Genomic DNA, 25,954 nt, shown 5'->3' with positions numbered 1-25,954 from the left:
CCCTTCACGCCAGGTTCTATTAAAACAACAAAAAAGGTATACCTGTAGTACGTATACTGTACAGCTTTACCATAAAAGCCTGATAGCAAGTGAAGTCCCGCCGTGAAATTAAACCGAGTATAAATTAAGTTGTCGGCAGAGTTCCATGCGGTTTTCTTTTAAATTCAACCACAATACAACGAAACGCTTTGAGCGCGCACGCTCATATTTCTTCCACTCCTATTGTTACCAGTTACCACCTGATATTATTATTTACGTAGGGCAACGAACCTGTCTCTATAAGAACTTTGTAGCAAGCTAAGACTAAAATGGAAATAGTAACAATACTTTGTCCTTTTACTGTTTTATTCAGTCGCAGCACGCTCGCAAAGGAAAATATATATTCTTACATTCTCGGTTCTATTTACTAGCTGCAAAGATATTTCAGATTCAATATAACTTTGAAAAGAGAAAGTGTAAAGTGACTACAATAGCATAACTGTAATATTATTACATTTTTGTATTAGTACCTTCTAAGCTTATTTGTTGTACTTGCAATTCAAATCCAAGTCTGCAATCTGTTTGTAAGTAAGCGAGTTCAATAACTGCATGTTTTGAATTTGAAATTAATAAGGTACCTACCTAAAAAGGTCCATCGTATAAGTTTGACGAAAGCAAGAGTAACAAATGGCAATATGATGAATCACGTTATTAATTTACATAGCGAGCTATAAACAAAATGTTCTGACTAGCATTTTATTGTCTTCTGAATTGCGTATCATTGCTAAATTCGTCCTACGCGCAGTTCAATGAACCGAAAATCACGATACGTATTTACTTTACTATTAAAAGATACATCTTATTAGAGCGAAATATTTGTGTTAAAAAATAGATCTCTCTTCTCACAGATCTTCATAATATACTAGCGGTCCGCCCCGGCTTCGCCTGTGGTACATAATTTACGTGTTCCCTACATAAAAACCATCCTCGTACTTCAAGGAATATAATAAAAAAAGAATTATCGAAATCGGTTCAGCCGTTCTCGAGTTATGCGCTTACCAACACATTTTGCGATTCATTTTTATATATAAGAAGATATATAAGACTTTATCTTTGAATTCGGTGTTGATAAAAAAGCATGATAAGCCGTAACATTTCAAGATCTAAATAATTGAATCGTCTATATATGCAAATGGCGACAACAAAATGCTAATGATAATTCTTTTAAAGATGTACTCTGTTGAATTTAAAACAGTACTATAAATATATCATTGAAGTTGTGAACAGTACAACTACACTGAGCTGGCCAACTTGATTCCAGTCTCCGTTAATAAAGTTAACTGTTTCCGCAAGGGTTCGGTTTCAGGGATATTCCCAGGATAAATGGATTACAATTTGACTGTACGCGAGTATGAAGTTACGGTTCATATTCTACTTTTGTATTATTGTATTTGCAGACGTAATTTGTCTGTATCTATATTAATACTAACTAGTATAAAAGCGAAGGTCTCTCTGCCTATCTGTCCGATAGTGTAATTGACAAAACTACAACACCAGTTTAGAGAAAATACGAAAAGAAAACAGTTGAATCGTGTTATCTTTTCCAAAAATTTCAAGTTCGTTGAACGTCCAGAAAATTTTAGCATGATATTCGATGTTGATAATGATTATAATAAAGGTGATCATACGTATCTACCTCGTTTATAGTTGGGAAATAGTCAAATATAGTTCGGAAATGAGGTCTTATTTATTTTATGCGCACTAAAGTTTTGATAAACATTACTCGGTAGTTTATTTAACGTTTGAAAGCCAAGAAACTGGGACGTGTTATCTTCGTGCTTCCTCTTGCAACATTGCATGAGATATACAATAGCTCATATAGTAGGTACAGATTGTTTTACGAAATTATTACATGTTGCATTCAATTAGCCGTTAATGTTTTATGGGACAGTCGTTATTTGTGTGATGTATCGTTAACAAATACTTTCTGAAAATATGTTCGACAAACTTATTACGAAAGCAAAGACTCATATAATAAGCTCTCATAAAGCAAGTATTTTGAGATCTAAAAACGGCGATTTTCTCCCAATTAACGCTGAACAGCGTTCACATGGAATTTTTCTTAAAATATAATGTTTACTTATTTATATCTACATTATTAATATTATAAAGAGGAAAACTTTGTTTGTTTGATTGTAATGAATAGGCTCATAAACTACTGGACTTGTTTAAAAAATTCTTTCACCATTCGATAGCTACATTATCCACGAGTAATATAGGCTATAATATAAACTTGTTTATTTAGCGAATTTTAAGCTTATATCCGCTATTGGCACCCAAGTAGGAATCAACAATGTTGCCAATGTATTTTGCCAGTTCAAACCTGGCAAATATCTGGTTAGATGCAAGAATAATAAAGGATTCAACACCGATAGTTATGTCAGTATTGATGGTTCATGTTCTTCAGTACCTAGCTATGATTGATGCATACATTTCAATTCAGTTACATAATCACACGTGCAAGAATCGACTATAGCTGATAAATGTAGTTGATTTTGATTCAGTCTTGTGATGTGTACATTAAAATTATTCCAAGAGCAAACTATACATTACACATTCAGAGTCAATCAATCAGATCAATCATTTGACGAGTCTGCTTGTTGTTTACTATAAAAAATTGATTGCGTAGGTTTGCAGAAACAAATGCGATAGCAACTATGAACTATCCCATTTAACTTTTAAAACATATATGAGAAAACTTCCATTAGTAGAGTCAATCATAAAATCATAAAATTACAAATTGTATCGTCCAAACAATAGTTTTTAGTGACCTCCTGTTTAGGACAGGAATATTTAAAGTACCTGATTTAGATGTTTTGCTAAGTTTCTATTCAATAAACAACAAAACTCCTTTTCATTCATTGCATTCAAGTATTCAATATTAATTAACCTAGTTGCCTTTATAATAGAACTAATAAGACGTCGTTAACAGATGGGTAATTAGCATTAATAATTAATCATGTTATAATCGTCAATGTTTCCATATCTGTATGATGAATGTGTCCTACAGTTAGTACCAGGTACTAGTATAATATTATATTATCACGTACATAACAGTTGCCCTACCGATCAGTCCGTCATACACGTGTCAGCTTGCACACATTGCCCTACTTCCAAAGGATATTGGAATGTGTACAAACACGGTATAAATCTGCAAATTCAATTGGTACCGTAGTTTCCCAGTAAGTGTTCCGTGCGAATATACACATACCCTCAACGTTTAACAAATTACTTTGGCTTCAATGATCGGATTAGCTTGTTTCTACGTAATAGTTTTGAAGTTTATGAAGTTTTTAATATATTGGTGTTATGCTGAAATGAATTTTGTATAATAAACTCTATTCTACTCGCTAATAAGAATAACACTCGTATTTGCTGCATGTATGCACCATGCACTTTGCACATGCTTTTATAAACAAGGTACTAAAAGCTTCATCTTCACTTCGATTCCTGTTTATCATCTGAGAAGGAAGGAGGTCGACTAAACATTCGACTATAAACAAATAAATTTAGAGCGTGTTCCATTTCGAGGTATTGCGTAGTTTACAATCCTTATAGGTCTCGGTAAAGTGTTGCACAACTGTATATGCAAAGGCAGTACTCGCCCAGTGTTTTTATATACCACCCATTGTTAAGATCATATTACTCTTTTTGATTCGTGGCTTGTGGAAAACATTCGGGCTATTGTGGCCGGCCTTCCGAGAAATGGATATCCATCATGGAACATCATAATTAGTTTGCAAAAACGTAGCAACAAAGAAAAGTTTCATTTTGAATTTATGAATTGACCGCACTGCTACTGCGCCACTTTTTGTTCGTAAATTTTGGTGGTTAAGCTGTTATTTTTAGCGTAATTAGTTTGAAGTTGTTACTGTTTTAAAATATCTTCAATTTCGTAGATATTTCGATGTTTATTAAATATTCCTGATAATGTTCCAAATGAAACCTAGTATAGACAATAAACTAAATTCCTTTGACAAATGCTATTGACTAACTAACTAAGCTTTTTCACCGTTTTCCATTGCTGTATAAAAATATTTGAATGCAATATACGAATTTTGTGAAACTATTTTAGAATTGAATAGTTGGATTTTTGTAAAAAAAAAGAGATAAAATCCGAACAACGTTAAGAGCTTTGAATCCGGCTATAGCTCAGTGCTCACTAATAGGATATCTAGGGCAATTGTGATCGATTGTGAAATTGGACTCCACTCAACTCTACTGCGCTGAAAATTAGCAAATAAATAAAATCGAGCGAGTTTGCTGAGTCGCTAATGTTTGCTTATCTGAGAGTTAATTCGTTTGTTTATTATCTTTAGAATCCGATTCTGTTATCTTTCTCAATACGGCAAAAATAAAAGTCGGTAAATAGGTTTTATTGATTCGGTACCGGTAGAGACTTCGTCACTACTCAGAATGAAACTAACTACATCAATACCATATTATTGATTATTGATACAAATACTTATCGGTAGCTTAGTAAACCGTCAAATGTCTATTCACTGACTAAATTAGCACTGACAAACTTAATTAATTCCTAGAGAAAAAGCTGAAAGCTCGTTGGGTTCTCAGTAATTTTAAATGGATCTGGAATTACTGCGAAACAGTCCGTTACTCGGGAACAGTCTGAGCAAATAAATAGCTGCGATTTACAAGCATTTACGGTACTAGCTTAACTACACTTAACTATTTTATTTGACATATCGCTGTGAAATCGGCGTGGGTTTAGATCGATAGGTCATGTCACTTCAGTGATTCAAATGACGATGAATCGTTTTACAGATGGTTAGAGCTGAAAACAAGACTGAGCAAAATAGTCTGAGGAAACACTGCAGGAATTTTTAACTCTAATCTGTGTAATCATGCCCGAGAAGAGCGTCATTTCAATTGACATTTATGTGATGATTGAGAAATAAACGAGCTCATTGCTCTATATATAGATTTCATTTCTGTATACCATAACTCGACTACGGTTCGTTTCCTATCAATTAATTTCTTGGTTTTTATATCCAACGTATTAAAAAATTCGAACTTTCTGCTTCTAACAATCTTGACTACTTAATACTTTATTTTTATTTACAAGAATCTTACTAATGTAAGATCTTCGAAGTATTGCGTAGATATTGATGCTAAATATTAACCATTCATCGGGTTGGTATATCCGCAAATATTTGGCCGCAGCGTTCAGTTTTGCATTTGGCAACGGCTCTCTGAGTCACTCACTGTTGAGTGAACAATTGCTACTGTTTTCCTTGTTATGTATTACTTGAACATTAGTTGTTACTATTGTATATATTTGTTTATGTATTTGGCTGTAAATGTCAAGTATGTAATTATTTATAACTGACACATGCCATATATGGTGACTACTGTCGCACCGTTGCAACCGAAGAAACATCCCTTAAATTTTAATATCTATGAAGAAAATTCGTTGTAAGTAAAAAAGTAATACATTGCAAGGCGACACGCGACAATATTAACATCAATTTGCCGCCCATAATAATTCCGTTTTAATGAAAGTCTGTAAGAGCTGTCTTAATTAAAACTCAGTACGCTTTTTATGGTCGATTCTTTGTTGCACGTTCTGTGGAGAATTTCCAATGAATAGTTTCTAATATAAAGCTACATCTCTTTATTTTTTTACTGTACCAGCTTTGAATTTATATTTTTTGGTTTTATGGCATTCAAATGCTTTATAAATATAAATTTATAAAGAATAGAAAAAACCAGCTTCAACCAGCAGCAAATGTACCAGCTTTGTTTTGTACTGTAGCATCATTTTTTTACTGTGCCGACTATCGACCCATTTCATATATATCTACTATTATCCACCTTTGATACCAACATTAACATATTATACATTATCAAGTACCAAAGTATTTAGTAGGTAATATATGCTTGAGGAAGAGGAATGCATATATTTTTTTCACTTTTTTATCAGTTTGAAATTTTAATCTCCAAAATTTCAATTTGCAGAATATACTTTATATACCTAACACAATCACACATGCTATTAACATAAATCGATGAAACAGTGATCGTTACGAAGCAGGTCAAGGCATCTGAAATGTCCTGAAGTTCTCTCGGAGAATGGCTTCAAGTCGAATAGCTAGTTTTATTGTCATATTTGTGTAGAGTAGAGCTATTCAGTCACTCTATTTTATTTTAAATAAATACAAAGACTTTGACAACTGCTATTTTAAAGTTCTTCGTTGTCTTCATAGACAAATAAATTAAAATATCGGATGAAAATTGAACATGTTTTCTGATTAATTTGATTTCACATGCAGTACCTTCCTCATGCCCACATCTTTTTGGTTCGATTGTCTTATAGGTTTTGAATGTGGGCATTAATCTCTTACAAGACCTTTGTATTATATATAGTAGCAAGTTATAACCTAGCCTTGGCATGCTCTAAATCTAACAAAGAATCATTCACAAAGCGCGATAAAATAACAAGTCTCGGAATAGCAGAACATATATTTATCTATTTCCACATGGTTTGAATGCTAATCATTCGCAGCTGCACATTCAGATCTAGTCGATCATTAGATCTTAGTCACATGTACATTGTACAGATCATTAGTAACTAACAAAGTACTCGTAAAGGTGTATTAATTAATGGTGCAACAAAATTTATGGACTCGTTATATCTTTGATTCAAACTGAGGTTAATTTCGACCAAATTCGATCTTAATTTTTATTTAGGAAAGGTCGATTTGAGTTATGTAGAAAATTTCCTTTAGAGATGGGAAAATACTTCCATTTATAGTACTTGGTAATACATATAAACTTCAACGAAGTATGTCATGAGAACAAAAAGTTTCAAACATGAGTACCTACCTACTATGCTCAAGTTATAATTAATGTTTTTGCATAGTTCCGATAACTGGCAATGTGCACCAATTACTCATACATTACGCACACATCTATAATTGTAACAGCTGGTCTTGAAGAATTCGACCCATGCAGTGGTAATGACCTTCTAGGTTGCGTAATATGCTGTCATAAAAATTCAAAAGTGAAAAGGGTATCGAACGTTAGGGAGTAATAGCCTCGTAAAGCAAAGGTTAACGAATGGAAACCGATTACCTTTATATTATGCCTTCACCTGCGTTTTTAATTCCGTTCATAAATACAGGTGTAAATAGGTATATATAGGTATATTATGTGGTTTCCGAGCCCGAGCCTGACCTTTGGTATGTCGTCCGAAATAGACTGACACTTTGTAGGGCCGTTATAAACGTTGACGTTAATTATTCGTGAGCTTACTTTGATCTTACCTTGATAAATTTATTTGATTGTGGATCTAAACATTTTTATTGTATACGAAGGTATAAAACGGTAACTGTTTGGCTTTCTGAATAATTTTAAATCTTTGTTCGAGAAACCAGGTAACTACCTAGTTATAAACTTACAATCGATCACATAATATGAATAGCTAAAGTAAATTGAACTTGCTGCAGTTCATCGACAAGTGTGTTTCTCCTTTAAATGTACTCATTATGTACCTATTGTTTTGGTAATTGATTACATAGGGTCATTGCGCCAGTTCGCGTCCACTTAGTGCAGTTGGAAAATTTGAATGAGAAAATAAAAATGTTCCAGAACAAATTTCAACGCAAAATTTATGTAACGTGTTCATTACATAGTCTATTATAAGATTTACTTTCAATTGTGTTGGAAATATCATGTGGTTTTTATTTATCTAGATAAATAGCAGAATTAGGCGTTTTACCCAGTTCGCGTCCAAAAATTCCAGTTTGCGTCCACCCGTGGACCAGTTCGCGTCCACCAGCTTAGAAAAAGAATTAAGAGTGTATTGGGTGATATTTTATCAGATAAATGCAAATAAAAATTAGACTTTAATAAATTATTTATTTACGAATATAGTTATTTAATAAAAACCGACCAAATTCGAGTGGAACTCGCACAACGAGAGTTCCGTATTAACCTGTTTTTTTTTCATATGTTTTAACTGTAAATGATTATTTTTTCAATATCTCCCTTATTCGTGCTATAAGACGTTGCTTCGTACCAAACTTCAAATGTCTGTGTTCACTTAAAGTACCCTGTAGGTTTTGATTCCCTTGCGAATGTCGAAATTTACGAAAATTTGCAGCATAAACGGCTGTATCTTTTGAATTCTTTGGCTTATAAGTTTGATTTTTTCACTGCTTCAAGGGACCGTAGACTTGAGTACCTATTCAATAAATTTCAGCTTTATACCTGAACGCGTTACTGAGAAAAAGCGTCTTGACAGAAAGACAGACCGGCAGACGGACATACAGACGGACGGATATCAAAGTGATCCTACAAGGATTCCGGTTTTTCCTTTTGAGGTTCGGAACCCTAAAATCAACATTATTATTAATATAATTCACTGTAAGGAAACTGGAACCTACACCTCTACCCTATTTTTTAGTTTCTAATGAATTAAATTTCTTTTTTGTTTATATTATTTTCTTAACCACAAAATTATTGACTCTCATTCTGAAAGATACTAGTCTCATTCTTGGAATACCCATTTTAAAATGAAAAAATAGCATAAAATTTGAATGAAAATTTAAATTATCAACTTGTGGTCTTAGTAAAAAATTTACAATCTATTATAAATTACATATTTTAACAAACAATTCATTGCTACGTAATGAAAAACAATGTGGACGCAATATGTTTTATTGTTATGCACTTATAGGTATAGTTTGCGCCCACCGTGGACGCAAAATGGAAGTTGTACAAATTCGGTGTAGTAATTCGCGTCCACCTTATTTTAGCTATTAATTGTAAAAGAAATAAGCTGATTTATAATCCACACTATTCCATGTTTTGTTAGCAAAGTAAAGAAACAGTTACATATTCAAAAATTCACATTTAACAATAAGATACTTACCGTCAAACGCGACGCTGCGCACTATTTTTTTTTCAAAATCCCGCGCGTTTTAGCTCTCTCGTTTAATAGCCAAAATAAAATATTTTTTTTAAATAGGATAGGCGGTGCGCAGGCATATTTTGAATAAGTGTGCATGTCTCTTATACATTGATGTATTATCGGAAATTTTTCTTATTACAATTTTACATAAAGTATACTTATTTTCGTGAATTTTCTAAAAGATATCCGCAAAATGGACGCGAATAGGCAGGTGGACGCGAACAGGCGCAATGACCCTATATGCACATGCCACATACCATTAAATTCCAATTATTAAAAACATTATTAATAGTTAACACAAATGGAATGTAAACGAGAAACATTTCAACATTAAACATTCAAATTACACAATATACAATAAATTGAAATAAATACATAACTTTTTTAAGTAGTTTCGTATCTAAGTGAAATAAAGTAAAAAGCTCGCCACACATCCTCTAACATCAATAGTGTAAGTGATTCTAGTTTTTCACCAAGAATTGTTGAAAAGCCATTAATTCCACTGGCAACCTGAAGGCATTTATGAGGATTTATTAGGATCAGAGTAACGTTCATAGTCCCACTGCCAGTATCCAAGGTGATACATTTTTTATAAGAGTAAAATATATTTCCACTTGTACATGTTTATGAGTAACAGTTACAATAACACTGTACGAAATACCGTTCATGAGAAACATATTTAAGCCTGGTTTATTTAAAACGGTGTGAATCGGGCCGCCTTTGCGAAACAATTTTATTCAATGGTTTTTTGAACTCGCGTATTTGCTCTCAAATTATTTCTGAATGTAGGACATAGTTTGTAAATTATAGCTGCATAGACGGTTCTTCATATTTTAGGATCATAAATTTTCTATCTGAAAATATTCTGAGTTTTTGCTGTGTATGAAAGCTTTAATTCGCATGAATAATGTTCCGTTTTTATTTTATCTAGGAACGTGTTTAATATTTTTTTTTGCGACTGTGTAATGATGTCCTGATAGATTTTTTGTGACCATTACTGTGGTTTTATGTCCTTACCGATTGAGACTATTATGCTCCATTGGTTATCTAAACTAGAATATAAATTGCAATTACCTCTAAATAGCTTTTTGAAAACATAAATGTCTGTCAAATACCTAACAATTTGAGTTTTATTATGCTTGTCCGGTTCATGATGAGAATATAATTAGTTTAATTAAATGATTAGGTATATTTGTTTAATCACACTTAAAATTAATCTGGCTTTAAATTAAACCCACTCAACTTTATAAGCATGAGCGTAATAACCAAAAATTAGGCATCGCATATCCAGAGCGCTCATGACAAAGTTTTCTCGTTACACGAAACGGTGCAACCTAGATGCAAAGGGTGCAACCAATCTGACCCCATGAAACTAGGGCATTACGTCACATGCACTAATAGTATAGAGCCTCTTGTTTTAACGAAAACTTCCCCCAACGGTTGCTATGCCAAATATGGATCGTCTTTGATGACGCAGTTTTTGAGCGCTGTACGCTGTGGCTGTACGTGGTTCGTATTAACAATGATCAGTTTTATTTGTTTCTTTGAAGTGATAAGGTCTATTATTATTTTCATTCATTTCAGATACTTACATAAAAAGAGTATTTACTAGATACATTTTTGTGCAATCAACGTGAAGAGTTAAAGAGTTTTAAACAAAATTGTGTGTGTGTCGTCCACTTTTGAGGATGATTAAGTGCTCTTTATCACTGAATATACATACAGGAATAAACTGCATTAATCTCAATTTATTTAATGATTCACGACCGTTCATCAACCTCAGAACAATAACAATCGTGCTTCACATGCACATCAACTAAATTTGATTTTACCAAAGAAATGCGGAATTGACCTCAATTGCTTTTAAATGCAATTCGTCGAAGTTGAAATATGTTTATGTGCTATTTAAAGATAAAAGTATGGCCACTTATTTCCCATCTCTCGGCCTCGGCCGCTCGTACTCATAAATCGTGCAAGTTAAAGTGCTCTTCGGGTTACCGAGAGAGATCTTATCTACGATTTGCGTACTTGCAAGCTTAATATATCACCGCTGTAAGAATAAGATAGATGAGCTAGCCTGTCGATAATAACCATCTAGTTGGATATCATTATAAGCGATCATATCGTGGAATTCATTGTTGCTTATTGGCGTCCGTTCTATCTCTCCTGAAGCATCGTTCTCAGTTAGATATTTATAGGGCTGTATGACGCAAATTGCACGTCGAAACAAGCTCGCCGATCTTGCAGAATGCAGGTATGTCGAGGGAATTAATACACAACATTACTTGGATGAAGCGCTGAAGTTGACATTAATATAGATAGATTTCATTTCTGCATTATGTTCGCGCTTGGCTAAGCATTCATCCATTATAATTTACATTCCATTTTTATTTTTATGACAAGACGATAAAGAGCGAGCGATTTGCTGGCTGGATAATCTTTAATTGGATATAAAGTAATTTCCAAGCCGCGATTATTTCACCACGTTATCCGCTATAGTCAGCAACAAATAGATTGCAGGCTCATATCGAAGCATTTAATGGAACATAATATGAGACAGTTGGTATCAAATAATTTCCTTTGTAATTGGGTCGCTCGCTACCGTCTCCAAATGCAATCTGGAACAAACGAGTCTACGAACCTGCTTCAACTGTCCACTGTCCACTCCGCTTTAATGAGCTCGGATTTATGACCCATTATCAATTACCAAGATTGCAGGAGCCTTTTAACGGGAGTGGACAATATTCTCTTCACCTGTACTACAAGTCTACAACTAACCGGAGTGAAGTGGAACAAATGACATGAAAGTAGAAATGTTTTTAGTACACAGACTAGCGAAAGCCGAGTTTAGATTGGATTTAAATTGCTTTATAGTTTACAGTTGTCAACAATTTTTTAAAACAGTCACCACAAAATTTAACATTTACCAGAAAAAAAATCCTGGACATATCCATTATGGTCTACTCTACAATATTTGAGACTTGTATAAAGCACGTAACAGTACAAACAGAAGTGTCCCATAGGTACTAAAGCAAGAAAGCAAGATCTCAGCCCAATGTTGATAAGGCTGCCGACGAGAGGGATGCGGGTGACGCTAACCTAGGCCGTGGGGTCAACTGGGGTCATGTTCCAGCTTTAACTAGGTCACAGGTTATCGGTTTGCGCGCACAGGAGCGAATGAAAACAAACACTTATAAACGAACCAACTTGTTTTGGTCGAGGATTTGAAATCAATACACCTGAGCAGGATTTGGGATAGGAATCTAAAGCTCTTTGGAAATAAAACACACGTATTTTCGTCGGTGCCAAAACAAAGAGTTTTTCTGTTCAAAGTCGGTTCGGATAAAGAATATTTTACATTGAACCATAATGCCTTATACCTCTCGCATGATATCAAACCGTAGAATAAACATGGATTCTATCTGTGAAGACCAAAATAGAAAACAGCTGGTGGAACGTCTATTCAGTAAACAAGATTTCCGGATCAATACTATAAGTCATATATCGATTGTAGCTATTTTTGTAATGTTACAAAATAGATGTAGGAAAAACAAAGTCAAGTACTGCACGCTGTAAATATAGGTCAATGCTTTCTTCGATGATGCCAGCCGTGGCTGCATTTTTGACCTCGTTTCTGTGGGGAAGAGGAACTTGAAATCCATTGTCTTTTAGTTTGATATTTCTTTTAAAAGGTTTTCGCTTTTACCTTAACAAATTGCATTGTTTGGTGTTTACCGCTTTGAATATGAGTTAAGTAATTTTGAATCGACGAAGCGTGTTCTATTGTTAGTTTGATTTTTTAAAATGCTAAAAGAATCACAATTTATATCATATTTTTGTGATGATATATTTTTTTTTTCAATATTATCACAAAAATTTTATAAAATGTATTTAACATTTTCTTTTAATAAAATTAGGGAGACGGTTCCAACTTTACGATTTTCCAGAGCTCGTATTTTATTATTCATACTTATTAAGCTATTGCATAGCTTCTATCGCGGGCCTTGAGCGCGGGGACCGAATCGAGAAATTCCGTAACGAAAAAACCTCACGCTCACCCACTCCGTCGGGTGGAGGTGTGGCTAGCATGCAATAGCTTTACCGCGGAAGTCCCCGAGTGCCACACGTCATTTTTACATGTTTATAGAAGTTCTTGAACTTTTTTGTTTTCAATTTCCATTGAGTGGCAGTCTTCACAGAAATGCTTTAGAAAGGGTTTGTATTGTACATATATTATCGACCCGCTCTCCTCTTTATTTGCTTCGTTATCATAAGACCAGAAAATAAATAAAGGTTGGTGGGTAAATATTAAATAATAATACTGCTTCTAATTTTGGGGAATAAAGAATATTTTACTATCAAAATGCAGAAGTGATGGTTTGTATAAGTTTGGTCTGTTTAGTTTATAACATCTAAATATCTATTGTTATTTACATATACTTTTCATATTGCCGTTTTAATATCTGAGATTAATATAAACGCCACATTTAAATGACGCAATATTTTTTCACATGGGACATTATTCAGCGCAACAACAACGAGGTTGGGTCAGGTCAAAACCAGCTCTTTAAATTATTAAACGGGGTTCATTCACATTTAACTGTCTTTTTGTGCTACACTGGTTATTGGCATGCGTTTACATTCAAATTAAAATCTAATATTTGATTTGGTTTGGTAATGTGTAAATAAATTAAATTGCTATTTGTAAAACGTTTAACTACATTTTAATTAACTTCATTAAGCGTGGAAATGTATTTCGTAATAGAGTAAATTTTGTTTCGTTCGAAACGGATAACGGAAACTTGCGTCTTTGTTCATCAAGATATCTTAATTACAGACTTTAGTTGTAGTAAAACCGAACGGTGGTTCCAGAGATTAGCCATGCATAGAAAAATCTCTCATTATTAGCAAAGATAGACACGAAGAGAGCTTAAAGTACTTTTACAAATATGTAAGTAAAAAGTGCATAAGCAATGATAACATCAGAGTATGACAAAAAGTGCAACATTAGCATTTAACCGCAGCATAACGTCGTTGCCGGCACTCATAACGGGTTAAATCCACGGAGCATACTGTTACTTTCCAATTGGCATAATATGCATCTTCAACTTTAATTAACCAAGAGCCGTTAGCTTAAAAGATACAGTTTTATCTACATACCTTTGTGATTATATTTAAGATTTTTAACTCCAGTGCTTGTTTTTCTAATTAAATTAACAGAGACTAGTCGAAGCGACGTTGGTTTGCCAAGTATTTCTTTTTCGTACAACTTTGAATCTCAATACATGTTTGTGCTCAGCATACCTATACCTATAAGTATTTGTTAAGTTGCGTCTGCAAAATATTTAAACCGTACCCGCCGTCACAACATAGCGTCTGCGGGGGTACAGTAGCAGAGCAGACACTACAAATAATTGCCACTACCGTACAGTCTACCGCCTCCCGGCTAGGTATCCGTTTTATCTAGGGCTTTCCAACTGCCATAATCATTAGTCGAAAGCTTATACTTTTATAGACAATTAATAAAATGTAAAGATTTGTTACCGAAGAGGATTTGTTTGGAAGTAGGCACTTAGTCACAATATTGCCATATACAGAATGTTTTGGTTAGGTTATTAAGTTGTAGTAGTGCTTGATGAAAATACTCCATTTATGATCATACTATACAAGTACAACACAACACCAAATCACATAACACTATATACTGTTTTGTGTTTTGTGTTTGAATATGAAAAAATAACAAAGGAAGTAATAAACAAAGTGGCAGCCCTATTCGAGGGGACCCCTCGGCCCTCCAATTTCCCGGTTGCACCCTGGCTGCACTTGTTGAGTTCCTTTGTTGTCTCGGCTCGCCATAACGTGGATATAACTCGGTTGCTGGATTCCGTCGGGGCAGACAAAGGAATTGTTGGCAATTTAGTCTGCTGTATGCAGCGAGCATGTGCTGTATGTTATACCTAATTTACTTGCACCAGACTTGCCAGACTGATGTGTTTTGGTGTTACGCTCGTCGTTTTATGTCTGTTTGCTTTTTTAATTAAATTTTACAAGTTTTAAAATTTTTCTTAACCAGAGCTTTTTCTGATTTTTAACATAGGTACCTAGTTTACCAGCTTCTTTCATAAAGCAACAAGTGCTGTTCAATAGTTCTCAAATGGATCTTATAGTATTAAAATCCTACTTTGTGATTATTTTATACTGTTATAGTTTTCTTTATAATATAACGTTGCAGTTGCGACGAAGTTTCAAAGTATAACGTTTGAAATGAACTTATTAGTTCCTCTATTGTAGTAGTTGTTCTTTGTTATAATAAAATAAATTGTTGTTTTTTGAAAGGATATTGTTAATATTCCACATTGGCCACCGACATTTAAATTGTGAGGCGAGATTGGCTATTTGATCCTTCCTTGGCCTTCACCAACCTGGAGTACTCACAAAACCTTATTCTGAGCATATACGAACTTATCTTTATAGAAACAACTTCATACTCATTGCGCAACCTCCACCCAGACAAAGAACAGAATACACAGAGCAAAACAAAGAACACATGTCACTCTTGATTGTTACAAATGATTCATATTATTAGCTGCTCCGTGTCGGGTTCAAGTGCTCTAAATGCATCAATCCATCACTAATAATATGCATCTAATCATGAGATGAGTGTATCGTGTGGGCGGCCGCTTCTCCGTTCGCTGCTGCTTCAGAATGTAACGTAATTATTGCGAAAATATACGTTTTAAAAGGAACAACACCGAACACTTTACAGTTTAGTCATAAAGTTACCGTAAAGGGCCCGTCGAGAAAATTATACCATTTGTCAACAAAACTCAAGGCTGAAAATCAAAAGTTGTTTATGTGCTTATTTAAACGTAAATCATCAGAGAATTATACCGGTAGATATATATTATGTAAAATTCAAATTAAACTAACGAATAACCAATAATGTGAGAGTGTATATTCACTATCCCACCAAAAACATAAATGTAAAATTTGGAGCCGAGTTCAATCGTTGACTTAATTTGCCAAAAAAAGAAATGAGATCTTAATGTGTGCCAAGTTCAGCAGACAGTCCAGAAATTTATTTACAAAGATGTATTAAGTTCTTAGGTTGACTGAAAACTCAGTTGTTTTATTTTCCCTTAGAGAACAATGTTTATTCCAAAATATAACTTTTTTAATTTGAATAATATAATTATTTTCACAAAGCAAACAACTAATGACCTATAAACCCCATAATTTGATGAGGCTAGTTTTAAATACTGTTTATATTTTGTGAGGTTCTAAAAACTAGCCTCATCAAATTATGGGGTTCAATAGGTCATTAGTTGTTTGCTTTGTAAAATAATTATATTATTCAAATTAAAAAAGTTATATTTTGGAATAAACATTGTTCTCTAAGGGAAAATAAAACAACTGAGTTTTCAGTCAACCTAAGAACTTAATACATCTTTGTAAATAAATTTCTGGACTGTCTGCTGAACTTGGCACACATTAAGATCTCATTTCTTTTTTTGGCAAATTAAGTCAACGATTGAACTCGGCTCCAAATTTTACATTTATGTTTTTGGTGGGATATCATTACTTTTTGTACAGAAAATTACTCTGCAAATTTGATTTACTTTATGAATATAATACTTTTTATATACGATTTTTTTATTTTTTCTTGTGGTTTCTCTGTATGGTTTGTTTAGTATTATTTTCTATATTTTCTTATATGTTATGAATGTCAGCGCACATTGCCCCGTCATTATCTGCAATTTTTTACACTCGTTTTCTGTTTAAAAGATTAGGTACATGATTTTCTAAACATCCAGCGTGAATTTGTACACACACTATTACCAAGATGCAAAGATCGAAGAATCGTCGCCTTACTCCATGACGTTACGGTATTGCCATGACGCGATCTTGAAATTTTACTCTAAACGCGCCTAAAGATGTTTCACTCATATTAATATTACGCAAATTAAATCATTCCGACCTTCGACGAAGCCTTCTTCCATTACACCATTTATTTTATCTTCTCTAATATATAAAAATCAATGCCACTTTTCGTTGTAATTCCATAACTCGAGAACGGCTGAACCGATTTCGATAATTCTTTTTTTATTATATTCCTTGAAGTACGAGGATGGTTCTTATGTAGAGAAAACGTTAATATGTACCACGGGCGAAGCCGGGGCGGACCGCTAGTATATGTATATTATATAATTATTTTTGCATGCTTGTATTGGCTGAACATGTTTGTGCTTTATTAATATAATTGTATCACCATTGAATACCATGTTTAAAGCAAAATAAAGATTTTATTTATTTATTTACACTAAAATTAAAACTAAACTAAACACTCATAAATAAAGAATAAATAAATGTGAATATGTAAAATTATATATTATTTTTAACTGTATGAGCAATATTTTTATAACAGTTTTCTTTTATTTTACGTTTAATAACAGTTTTGAATAAAGAAATCATGCAATCGAAGTAATCCGCCCTAGCGATAATAGCGCGAGTGAGTGTGATGTCAGAGGCGCTTCGATTTTACAGATGTTTCGTCCTAAAATATGTAAACTTCAATATTCTATATCTCAGTCATTTATTGATGGATTTCAAAATTTTTTTCGGCCACTGATTAGTTTTGATCTATTTTTTAAGACTAGTAAGGTGAATATACTATTTTCTATTTTTTTAAACTTTTCCATTTTTCCATACAAACAAAATTAATGTCATTGAAAAAAAAAATAAATACAAATAAATTCAGTATTTTCTGATTTTTTCCTTTGTACACTCACTATTACCTAGCTGATTACAAAATTTGAACTTTCTAGGTCATCTGGAAGTGGGTTAGGTTTTGTATATGTCTATAAGTCAGTCAGTCTTAAAAATTGCGATTTTTGGATATTAATATCTACGCAACTGTTTAATCTGTATTTATGAAATTTAAGGTTCTTGTTTATCTTGAGATCTTCTTGATATGTACCAAATTTGGTTTATTTAACTCAAATAGTTTTCGAGTTATAAGGGGGTGAAAAGTGGCTCGAAATGGTTCGTGTAAATATACACACGGCTGCTGCTCGCCAGTTCTCTTCGCTTGAACTCGGCTTGACACGCTGCCGCGTGTCTAGATATTATATACGAGTAAGTACACTTTATGATGTGGTCAACAGCTAGTTATCAGATCCAACATAATTCCTAATATAACGTAATAATACCGCCTGAACATGGAATATATGGATTAACGATTAAAGCTATTTTTATATTACGTCGGAGCATGATAACGACAGAGAAAATTGCTCCAAAGGTAATTAGATTTTTTGTCAAACTCCGAGCATCGCGTAGCTTTCCCAGGGGATATTTGAGGATCTTTATGGTTAATTTTATATTTCTTGCGTGGCAAAGACGAACAGAACGACTCATCTTGGCTCTGACTAAAGGAAATTCTTTGGATCTACAATTTTAAAATTGTGTTGATGAGACCATTAATTGGAAAGATATGAATAAGTAATTCAGTTACATGATATGTAGATTTGGGTATCCTTATCAAATTTACAGTTAGTTTTGGTGTAATAGAAGTTGCTTTAGATAAGTATCCCATACTTTATGCCCACATAATGATACAAATTGAATAACAATAATAAACTTTCAAAGTCTACGAATGCACCTATGCGTATACATAAACTCTTGAGGCTTAGTAAGTAATTCCCATTGTAATTTACTGCCAAGTTGCAGCTGTGCGTTTCACTACATTATACATAACCCTAATATATAGTGTTGTATAATTAACCGGTGCGATTGTAGCGTGCTGATATGACACTATTAATTAGTGATTTTATATTTTTAAACTTGTTTCTACACCTTCACATCATTAATGGCAATAGTTTATTTTCATTGTTTCTATTTTAAGCCAGTTTTTGCTTTCGCATTATATGATCTTTTTTATGTTGTTTCTTTTTCATTTTCAAATTCACTTTTAAGAAAGGTTAATTTTTTAAGGCTTTACCTATCTGTTATTTTTTATGAATTGTTTATTTATTAGTAGCCTCTAACTTGCAGACAAGTCATACCGTAAGATTATAACTATTTTTCCAAAAATATCATCAGTAAAGGGAACAAAATTCGGTCTGATGAAGGTGATTATATCACAGCATCTAATATTGTACCTGAAATTGTTCGCACAACTATAGTTCTATTTATTAGTATATCGTCGTTTCAGCCGTGGGACGTCCACTGCTGGACAAAGGCCTCCCTCAAGGATTTCCAGTACGACCGGTCACCGGCGGCCTGCATCCAGCGGCTCCCTGCCACTCGGACCAGGTCGTCCGTCCATCTTGTGGGAGGTCGTCCCACGCTTCGTCGTCCAGTTCGTGGCCTCCATTCCAGAACCTTTCTGCCCCAACGGCCATCGGTTCTACGGGCTATGTGCCCCGCCCATTGCCACTTCAACGTACTAATCCGGCGAGCTATGTCGGTGACTCCGGTTCTCCTACGGATTTCCTCATTTCTGATTCGATCTCGTAGGGAAACTCCGAGCATAGCCCTTTCCATAGCACGTTGGGCGACGCTGAGCTTGTGCACAAGGCCCAGGGTTAGAGGCCACGTCTCTGTTCCCTAGGTCATCACTGGTAACACACACTGCTCGAAGACTTTAGTCTTCAGGCACTGAGGGATTTTGGACGAAAAGATGTTCTTTAACTTCCCGAACGCTGCCCATCCGAGTCGGAATCGACGATTGACCTCCTTCCCGAAGTTGGACCTGCCTAATTGGACGGTTTGTCCTAGGTAGACATATTCGTCAACAACTTCGAGAGTAGAGTTTCCAACAGAGACTGGAGTGGGCACAACATGGACATTCGACATGATTTTCGTCTTGTCCATGTTCATGCTAAGGCCCACTTGTTGTGAAACTCTGTAGAGGTCATCGAGCATTGCATTAAGGTCTTCCATGGATTCTGCCATGACTACGATATCATCGGCAAATCGAAGATGAGAGATGTACTCGCCATTAATATTGATGCCAAGTCCTTTCCATTCCAACAGTTTGAAGGCATCTTCCAAAGCAGCGGTAAAAAGTTTGGGCGAGATCACATCGCCTTGTCTTACACCGCGCTGCAATGGGATTGCCTTTGTATACTGATCTTGTACTCGGACTGACATGGTGGCGTGTTCGTACAAGCTTCTCAATACTTCGATGTACCGATAGTCAATACGGCACCGCTGGAGAGACCTTAACACGGCCCAGGTCTCGATCGAATCGAAGGCTTTTTCATAGTCCACAAACGCTAAGCATAGTGGCAAATTATACTCCTCGGTTTTCTGTATAATTTGCCGCAGCGTGTGGATGTGGTCTATGGTGCTAAAGCCTTTACGGAAACCGGCTTGTTCGAGAGGCTGGAAGTCATCTAACCTGCGTTCGAGACGATTCGTGATAACCCTTGAGAACAGCTTATAAACATGGCTCAAGAGTGATATCGGTCTGTAGTTCTTCAATAGGGTCTTGTCTCCCTTTTTGAAGAACAGAACAACCACACTCCTGCTCCATGCTTCAGGCGTTGTGCCCTCGAGTAAGGCGGAATTAAATAGCCTCTGTAGCATTCTGAGGATTGGTTTTCCACCCGCTCTCAGAAGCTCAGAGGTGATTCCGTCCTCACCCGGCGCCTTGTTGTTCTTAAGCTGTTTCAGAGCCATCCTAATCTCGTACAGGCTGATGTCCGGGATATCTTCGGTGAAATGTCGGGTTAGTCGGGCTCTTGGGTCTTTCGCCGGACTAGAAACAGGCTTAGCAACTGAGGTGTAAAGTTGCCGGTAGAACCTCTCGACCTCTCCTAATACCTCTGGCTTGGCCGACACTACTACGCCACGATCTGTCTTCAGCTTCGTCAGCTGGCTCTGCCCAATAGACATATCTCTTGCAAACACTTTCGAGCCTTGGTTTCGCTTAATCGCTTCCTCAATGCTTGAAGCATTAAAGGAGCGAATGTCGTGCCGCAGAGATTTAGATATCCGTCTATTGAGCTGCCTATATGACTTAGCATCTTCAGATGTGCGCAGTGGCATAGAGCGCAGGTCTGCCATTAGTTTCAGAGTTTGGTCCGAGAGTTTTTGCGGATTTACTTTACGGGTTTTAAAGTGGGACCCAACCGCGCGGATAGTTTCTACCAGCCTGTTATTTAGATCGTCCACAGAGACGCTACTGTCGAGGCAAGCGAAGCGATTTTGGAGCTCCAGTTGAAAGCTTTCGGGGTTTTGGATCTGGGCATGGCAAGGGCGGAGCGTAGACTTCATTAGACGTGATCTTTCACGTTTGACATTAATATTCAAGATGCCTCGTACCATTCGGTGATCGCTTCCGGTTTTCACCCTATGGATCACAGAGACATCTTTGAATATTTGTCTCTTCGTGGTCATAATGAAGTCTATCTCATTTTTCGTCCTTCCATCCGGGCTCAGCCAGGTCCACTTCCTGTGATTCGGTTTCTGGAAGAAGGAATTCATCATAAAGAGTCCTTCCTTCTCCAGAAAATCAGCAAGTTTCTGGCCCCTCGGATTACGTTGCCCAAACCCAAATTGCCCCACTCTCAACTCATCATCGCCTCTCTTACCCAACTTTGCGTTGAAATCTCCCATCACAACATTGAAGTGTGTTTTCGAGGTATGTATGGCTCTACTTACGTCCTCATACATAATCTCCACTTCTTCATCGGAGTGAGCCGAGGTCGGTGCGTAAACCTGTATGACCTTCAGCGAATATCTTTGAGATATTCTGAGTATAAGGCACGCTACCCTGCTCGACACACTCTCGATGCTTACGATGTTGTTGACGAGAGATTTGTGGACGATAAACCCGACTCCACCTTGGGACTGTTGGTCGCCCTCCCGGTAGAAGAACAAATTACCAGACGTCAACGTTATCGTGTCCTCCCCCTCTCTTCGGACTTCTGATAACCCTATGACATCCCATCGTAATTTGCTCAATTCTTCTTCCAGCTCAACTATCTTTTCGTCCGTCCTCAATGTGCGTGCATTGTATGTTACCAGGGCCAGGGGTCGTGTGGAGTGGTAGCCGGATCTCATCCGGTGATTCTTAGCACCCCTTGCCCCGCCGTTACCATGGCCGCTACCGTAGCCTGGAATAGCGGGGCTGCCGGGTACTAGGGGCCTGGTTGGTGGTGTGCTATCCATGAGGGGATAATGCCAGTACTCGCCACGCTTGGCAGGCGGGTTGGCGAGCGCAGTTGGTGGTAGGTTTTTTTTTTTTTTTTTTTTTTTTTTTTTTAAGTAAGGATTAGGCAAGCATTTGACCATCGCTTCGCCTGATGGAAAGCGACAAGCGTGGTCTAGGATGGAGCATGTTTGCCTAATAAGTGTCTATTCACATTTCTCTTGAATAAATCCAGATTGTAGTTTCTGGGAAAAACGGAAGCCGGAAGATTGTTCCACTCCTTACTAGTACGCATAAGAAAGGAAGAAGCGAAACGCTTAGTGCGTATGGGAGGGATGTCGATGACATAAGGGTGGAGACCGGCCCGGCGTCGAGTCCCTCGATGATAAAAAGGAGAAGCTGGCAACAGGTTATGCAGTTCTTCAGCACATTCGCCGTGAAAGATTCTGTAGAAAACCGCCAAACTGGCTACGTTCCGACGATGTTCTAGACTATGCAGTTTGCATGCGGTTAAGGATTCGTTTCCAATGAGTCTAATCGCTCGTTTTTCGATGGAGTCCAAAGCGTTGAGTTGATATTTAGCTGCCCCTGCCCAAAGATGAGAGCAGTACTCCACACCGGAGCGAACCTGGGCTTTGTATAGGTTTAAGAGCTGTTCCGGTGTGAAGAACTCCCTCACCTTAGAAAGTATTCCGAGCTTCTTAGCTGCAACTTGTACTTTGGACTCAATGAAGCTCTTGAAATTCAGGCTAGAAGAGAGTGTTAGGCCTAGAAGCTCCAGCTCGTTGGATAAATTCAAGGACACATCCTGAAAACTAGGTGTTAGACCGAAACCAGTGCGCTTAGCTGTAAACAGACAAGCCTGTGTTTTTGATGAGTTGAACCCGACTAAATTAGCTTCACCCCATTTAGAGACCGATTTTAATGTAAGATTCAACCGCTCAACCATAGCCTCTCTCTGTTCCACCAACACTTTATTGCCTATCTGCGTTTCGGACGTATAACTGTCTACAACTGTGCTGTCATCCGCATACGCGTATATATTAGGACCTAACAAGTCGTTTATGTGAAGCAAAAACAAAGTTGCAGACAGAACCGACCCTTGAGGAACACCGGCGTTTAGTGGCAATTGATCCGACGAACAACCATCGATTACCACTCGAATAGAACGCTCATCCAAAAAGTCAGATATCCAATTGCACAGACCTGGACAGATCCCAAATGCCGGAAGCTTGTTGATAAGACCGCTGTGCCAGACCCTGTCAAATGCTTTGGAGATGTCGAGAGAAACGGCAACCGCTTCCCCAAGCTTCTCAACAGCAGATCCAAACATGTGGGTAAGGTGAACAAGGAGGTCCCCAGTAGACCTATGACGACGAAATCCGTACTGATGATCGCTGAGGAGATCATTACCCTCCAGGTACCTCAGAAGCCTGTTATTTAGAATACGCTCCAATACCTTACACATTATGGAGGTGACAGAGATCGGCCGGTAGTTTCCCGGGTCACTGCGACTTCCTTTTTTCGGGATTGGTTGTACATTGGCTATTTTCCAAGACATAGGAACTTTTCCAGTTTCGTACGATAGGCGGTATAGTCGTGTTAAGATCGGTGATAATTCAGGAGCACAATTCTTAAGCACCAGAGCAGGAATACCGTCTGGTCCACTTGCCTTATTCACATCTAGACTCCGGAGACATTTAAGGACCTCTTTTTGAGTGATACAGAATTCAGGCATGCTTAAACCACAGTGAGGTGGAGAAGGAGGTACCTTATTGCCAGCGTCCAGACGCGAATTGCTTGCAAAGAGATTCGCGAAAAGATCAGCTTTTTCTCTCGCACTATGGGCAAGTGCACCGTCAGGTTTTAAAAGTGGTGGTAGAGATGTTTTACAGAAATTGGCTTCTACCGCTTTTGCTAGGGACCAAAAGGCTTTAGACCCAGAGGGGTAGGAAATAAGCTTGTCCCCAATTTGTCTGATTCTATTAAGGCGAGTCCTTTTGAGCGTTAGTTTGAAGGACTTAGCGGCTTTGTTGAAGTTTCTCTTTTTCATTGTTATATCAGGATCTTTGCGTGCTCTAGCATCGGCCCAGGCTCGATATGCTTCGTGTTTAAGATGTTCAGCTCGTCTACAATCGGCATTATACCATGGATGCTCTTTGCCACCGGAAGATACGTCTGAAAATGGAATAAAATATTCCATAGCCTGCCGTACAACGTCTTCGATAGCACTAGCACAGTTCGTCGGATCATTAGAGGAGAAACATATTCGCCGCCAAGGGTAAGAAGCGAAAAAATGACGCATTTCATCCCAATCCGCTAAGGAATAACGCCAGATACGCCTAGTTTTCACAGTACTAGGTTCCGGTGGGGAATAGGTAGTTATAGCTTTTACAAGGCAGTGGTCTGAAGAGCCTATAGGTGATGATACACAGGTCGAATATCTTTCTGGGTCTGTGGTTAGCAAAAGATCCAGACAGTTAGCCGTATGACCGTCAACGTCAGGTATCCGAGTTGCCTCTTTGACAAGTTGTGTAAGACCCAGAGACAGAGCGAGATTGTGAACTTCTTTGCCTGCGTGGTCGGTTTTCATGTAGGGAAATAGCCAGTCCTGATGACTGGCATTAAAATCCCCTAAAAGAACTAATTGAGCAGATGGAAATTTCTGTTGAACTGAGTCAGCGGTCTGGCTAAGATATTGGAAGAGTCGGGTTGTGCCTTGATCAGGAGTGTGGGAGCGATAAACAACGGCGTATATTATTTTGTCAACACCGATATCAGTGAGAAGCCAAAGAACTGAGAAATCCTTATTGTCAAGGTGGCGAAGACGTTTATAGCAGATCTTGTCAGAAATGTAGACACAGACACCGGCTTTTGCGTGAAAATTATGTTCAAGGACATACCCTGGATAATCAAGGTATGCCGTATCGGAAGGTGGTTTAATCTGTGTTTCAGTAAGAAACAGTAAATGTGGTTTTTCAGTCTCAAGGTGGTGATGGACAGGGTTGAGATTTGAGTGCAATCCACGAATGTTAGTGTGGTGCACTTTAAACGGGAGGAAGTGCAACCGCTGTATAAACTTTCTTTTTCTTTTGGACCTTTTCATATTTTTATATTTGGTGTGAAGTGTGAATAGACAGGGTAATTGGAAGTTGGTCGAGATTTAGTGAGTCGGTAGGTCGAAGCAAACATCAGAAGTATGCTGATGGGGGACTAGCTTGGAGACTGCGGGGACGCCCGTACCCCCCCAGTTATCGCCATCGGGTCCTCCCGTCCGGTCGCCAACCGGCACGATGGAGCAAAACTGGGATTTTTCGAAAGCGGCGGGGCAGCCTTTCGTAGGTGGCTCTCCTACTACTTGGGCCCCCTACAACTAACGGTCGGCCAGCGGTCAACCGTGCTACGGATCCCGCTACCCTCCAAAGCTAGGCACCCGGCACACTAATAATGCAGCTTCATAAAACCGTAACTCACTAAACAACTAACCAGACCCAACCCCCGAATGGCTACACCGGAACTCATGCCGGAACACGAAACCGCTTGGCGGCATGTCTCTATCCAGTGGGTGGTTGCGAGCCACGACCGAAGTCTCCCACCAGTTGGTTGCTCATTTGGCACTACCCAGGGTACACGTGTAGGGAATCTAGAGTCAAAGCCTACGGACGCGAGCAACAGTGTACCCCAAAATAATGGTAATGAAACATTGACAACGGGCTAGTAATCAGTGATGAGTTCAATTGAATATTAAAGAAAGCGTTATAAGGGACGAGGCTAGTTAAAATAACAAAACTAAAAAATTGAAATGTGAATGCAAGATTTTGAGAAGA

General features: G+C 37.1%; 1 protein-coding gene across 1 annotated transcript in view; it reads left to right on the top strand.

Moving 5' to 3' along the window:
• LOC123696473 (protein yippee-like) overlaps window positions 1-25,954 on the top strand; it is a 75,815-nt gene that overhangs the window by 2,764 nt on the left and 47,097 nt on the right. The gene's annotated exons all lie outside the window — the stretch shown is intronic.

This window comes from Colias croceus, chromosome 12 (genome assembly GCF_905220415.1).
Source record: "Colias croceus chromosome 12, ilColCroc2.1".
NCBI lineage: Eukaryota > Metazoa > Arthropoda > Insecta > Lepidoptera > Pieridae > Colias > Colias croceus.
This window is presented reverse-complemented; position numbering and strand designations above follow the sequence as displayed.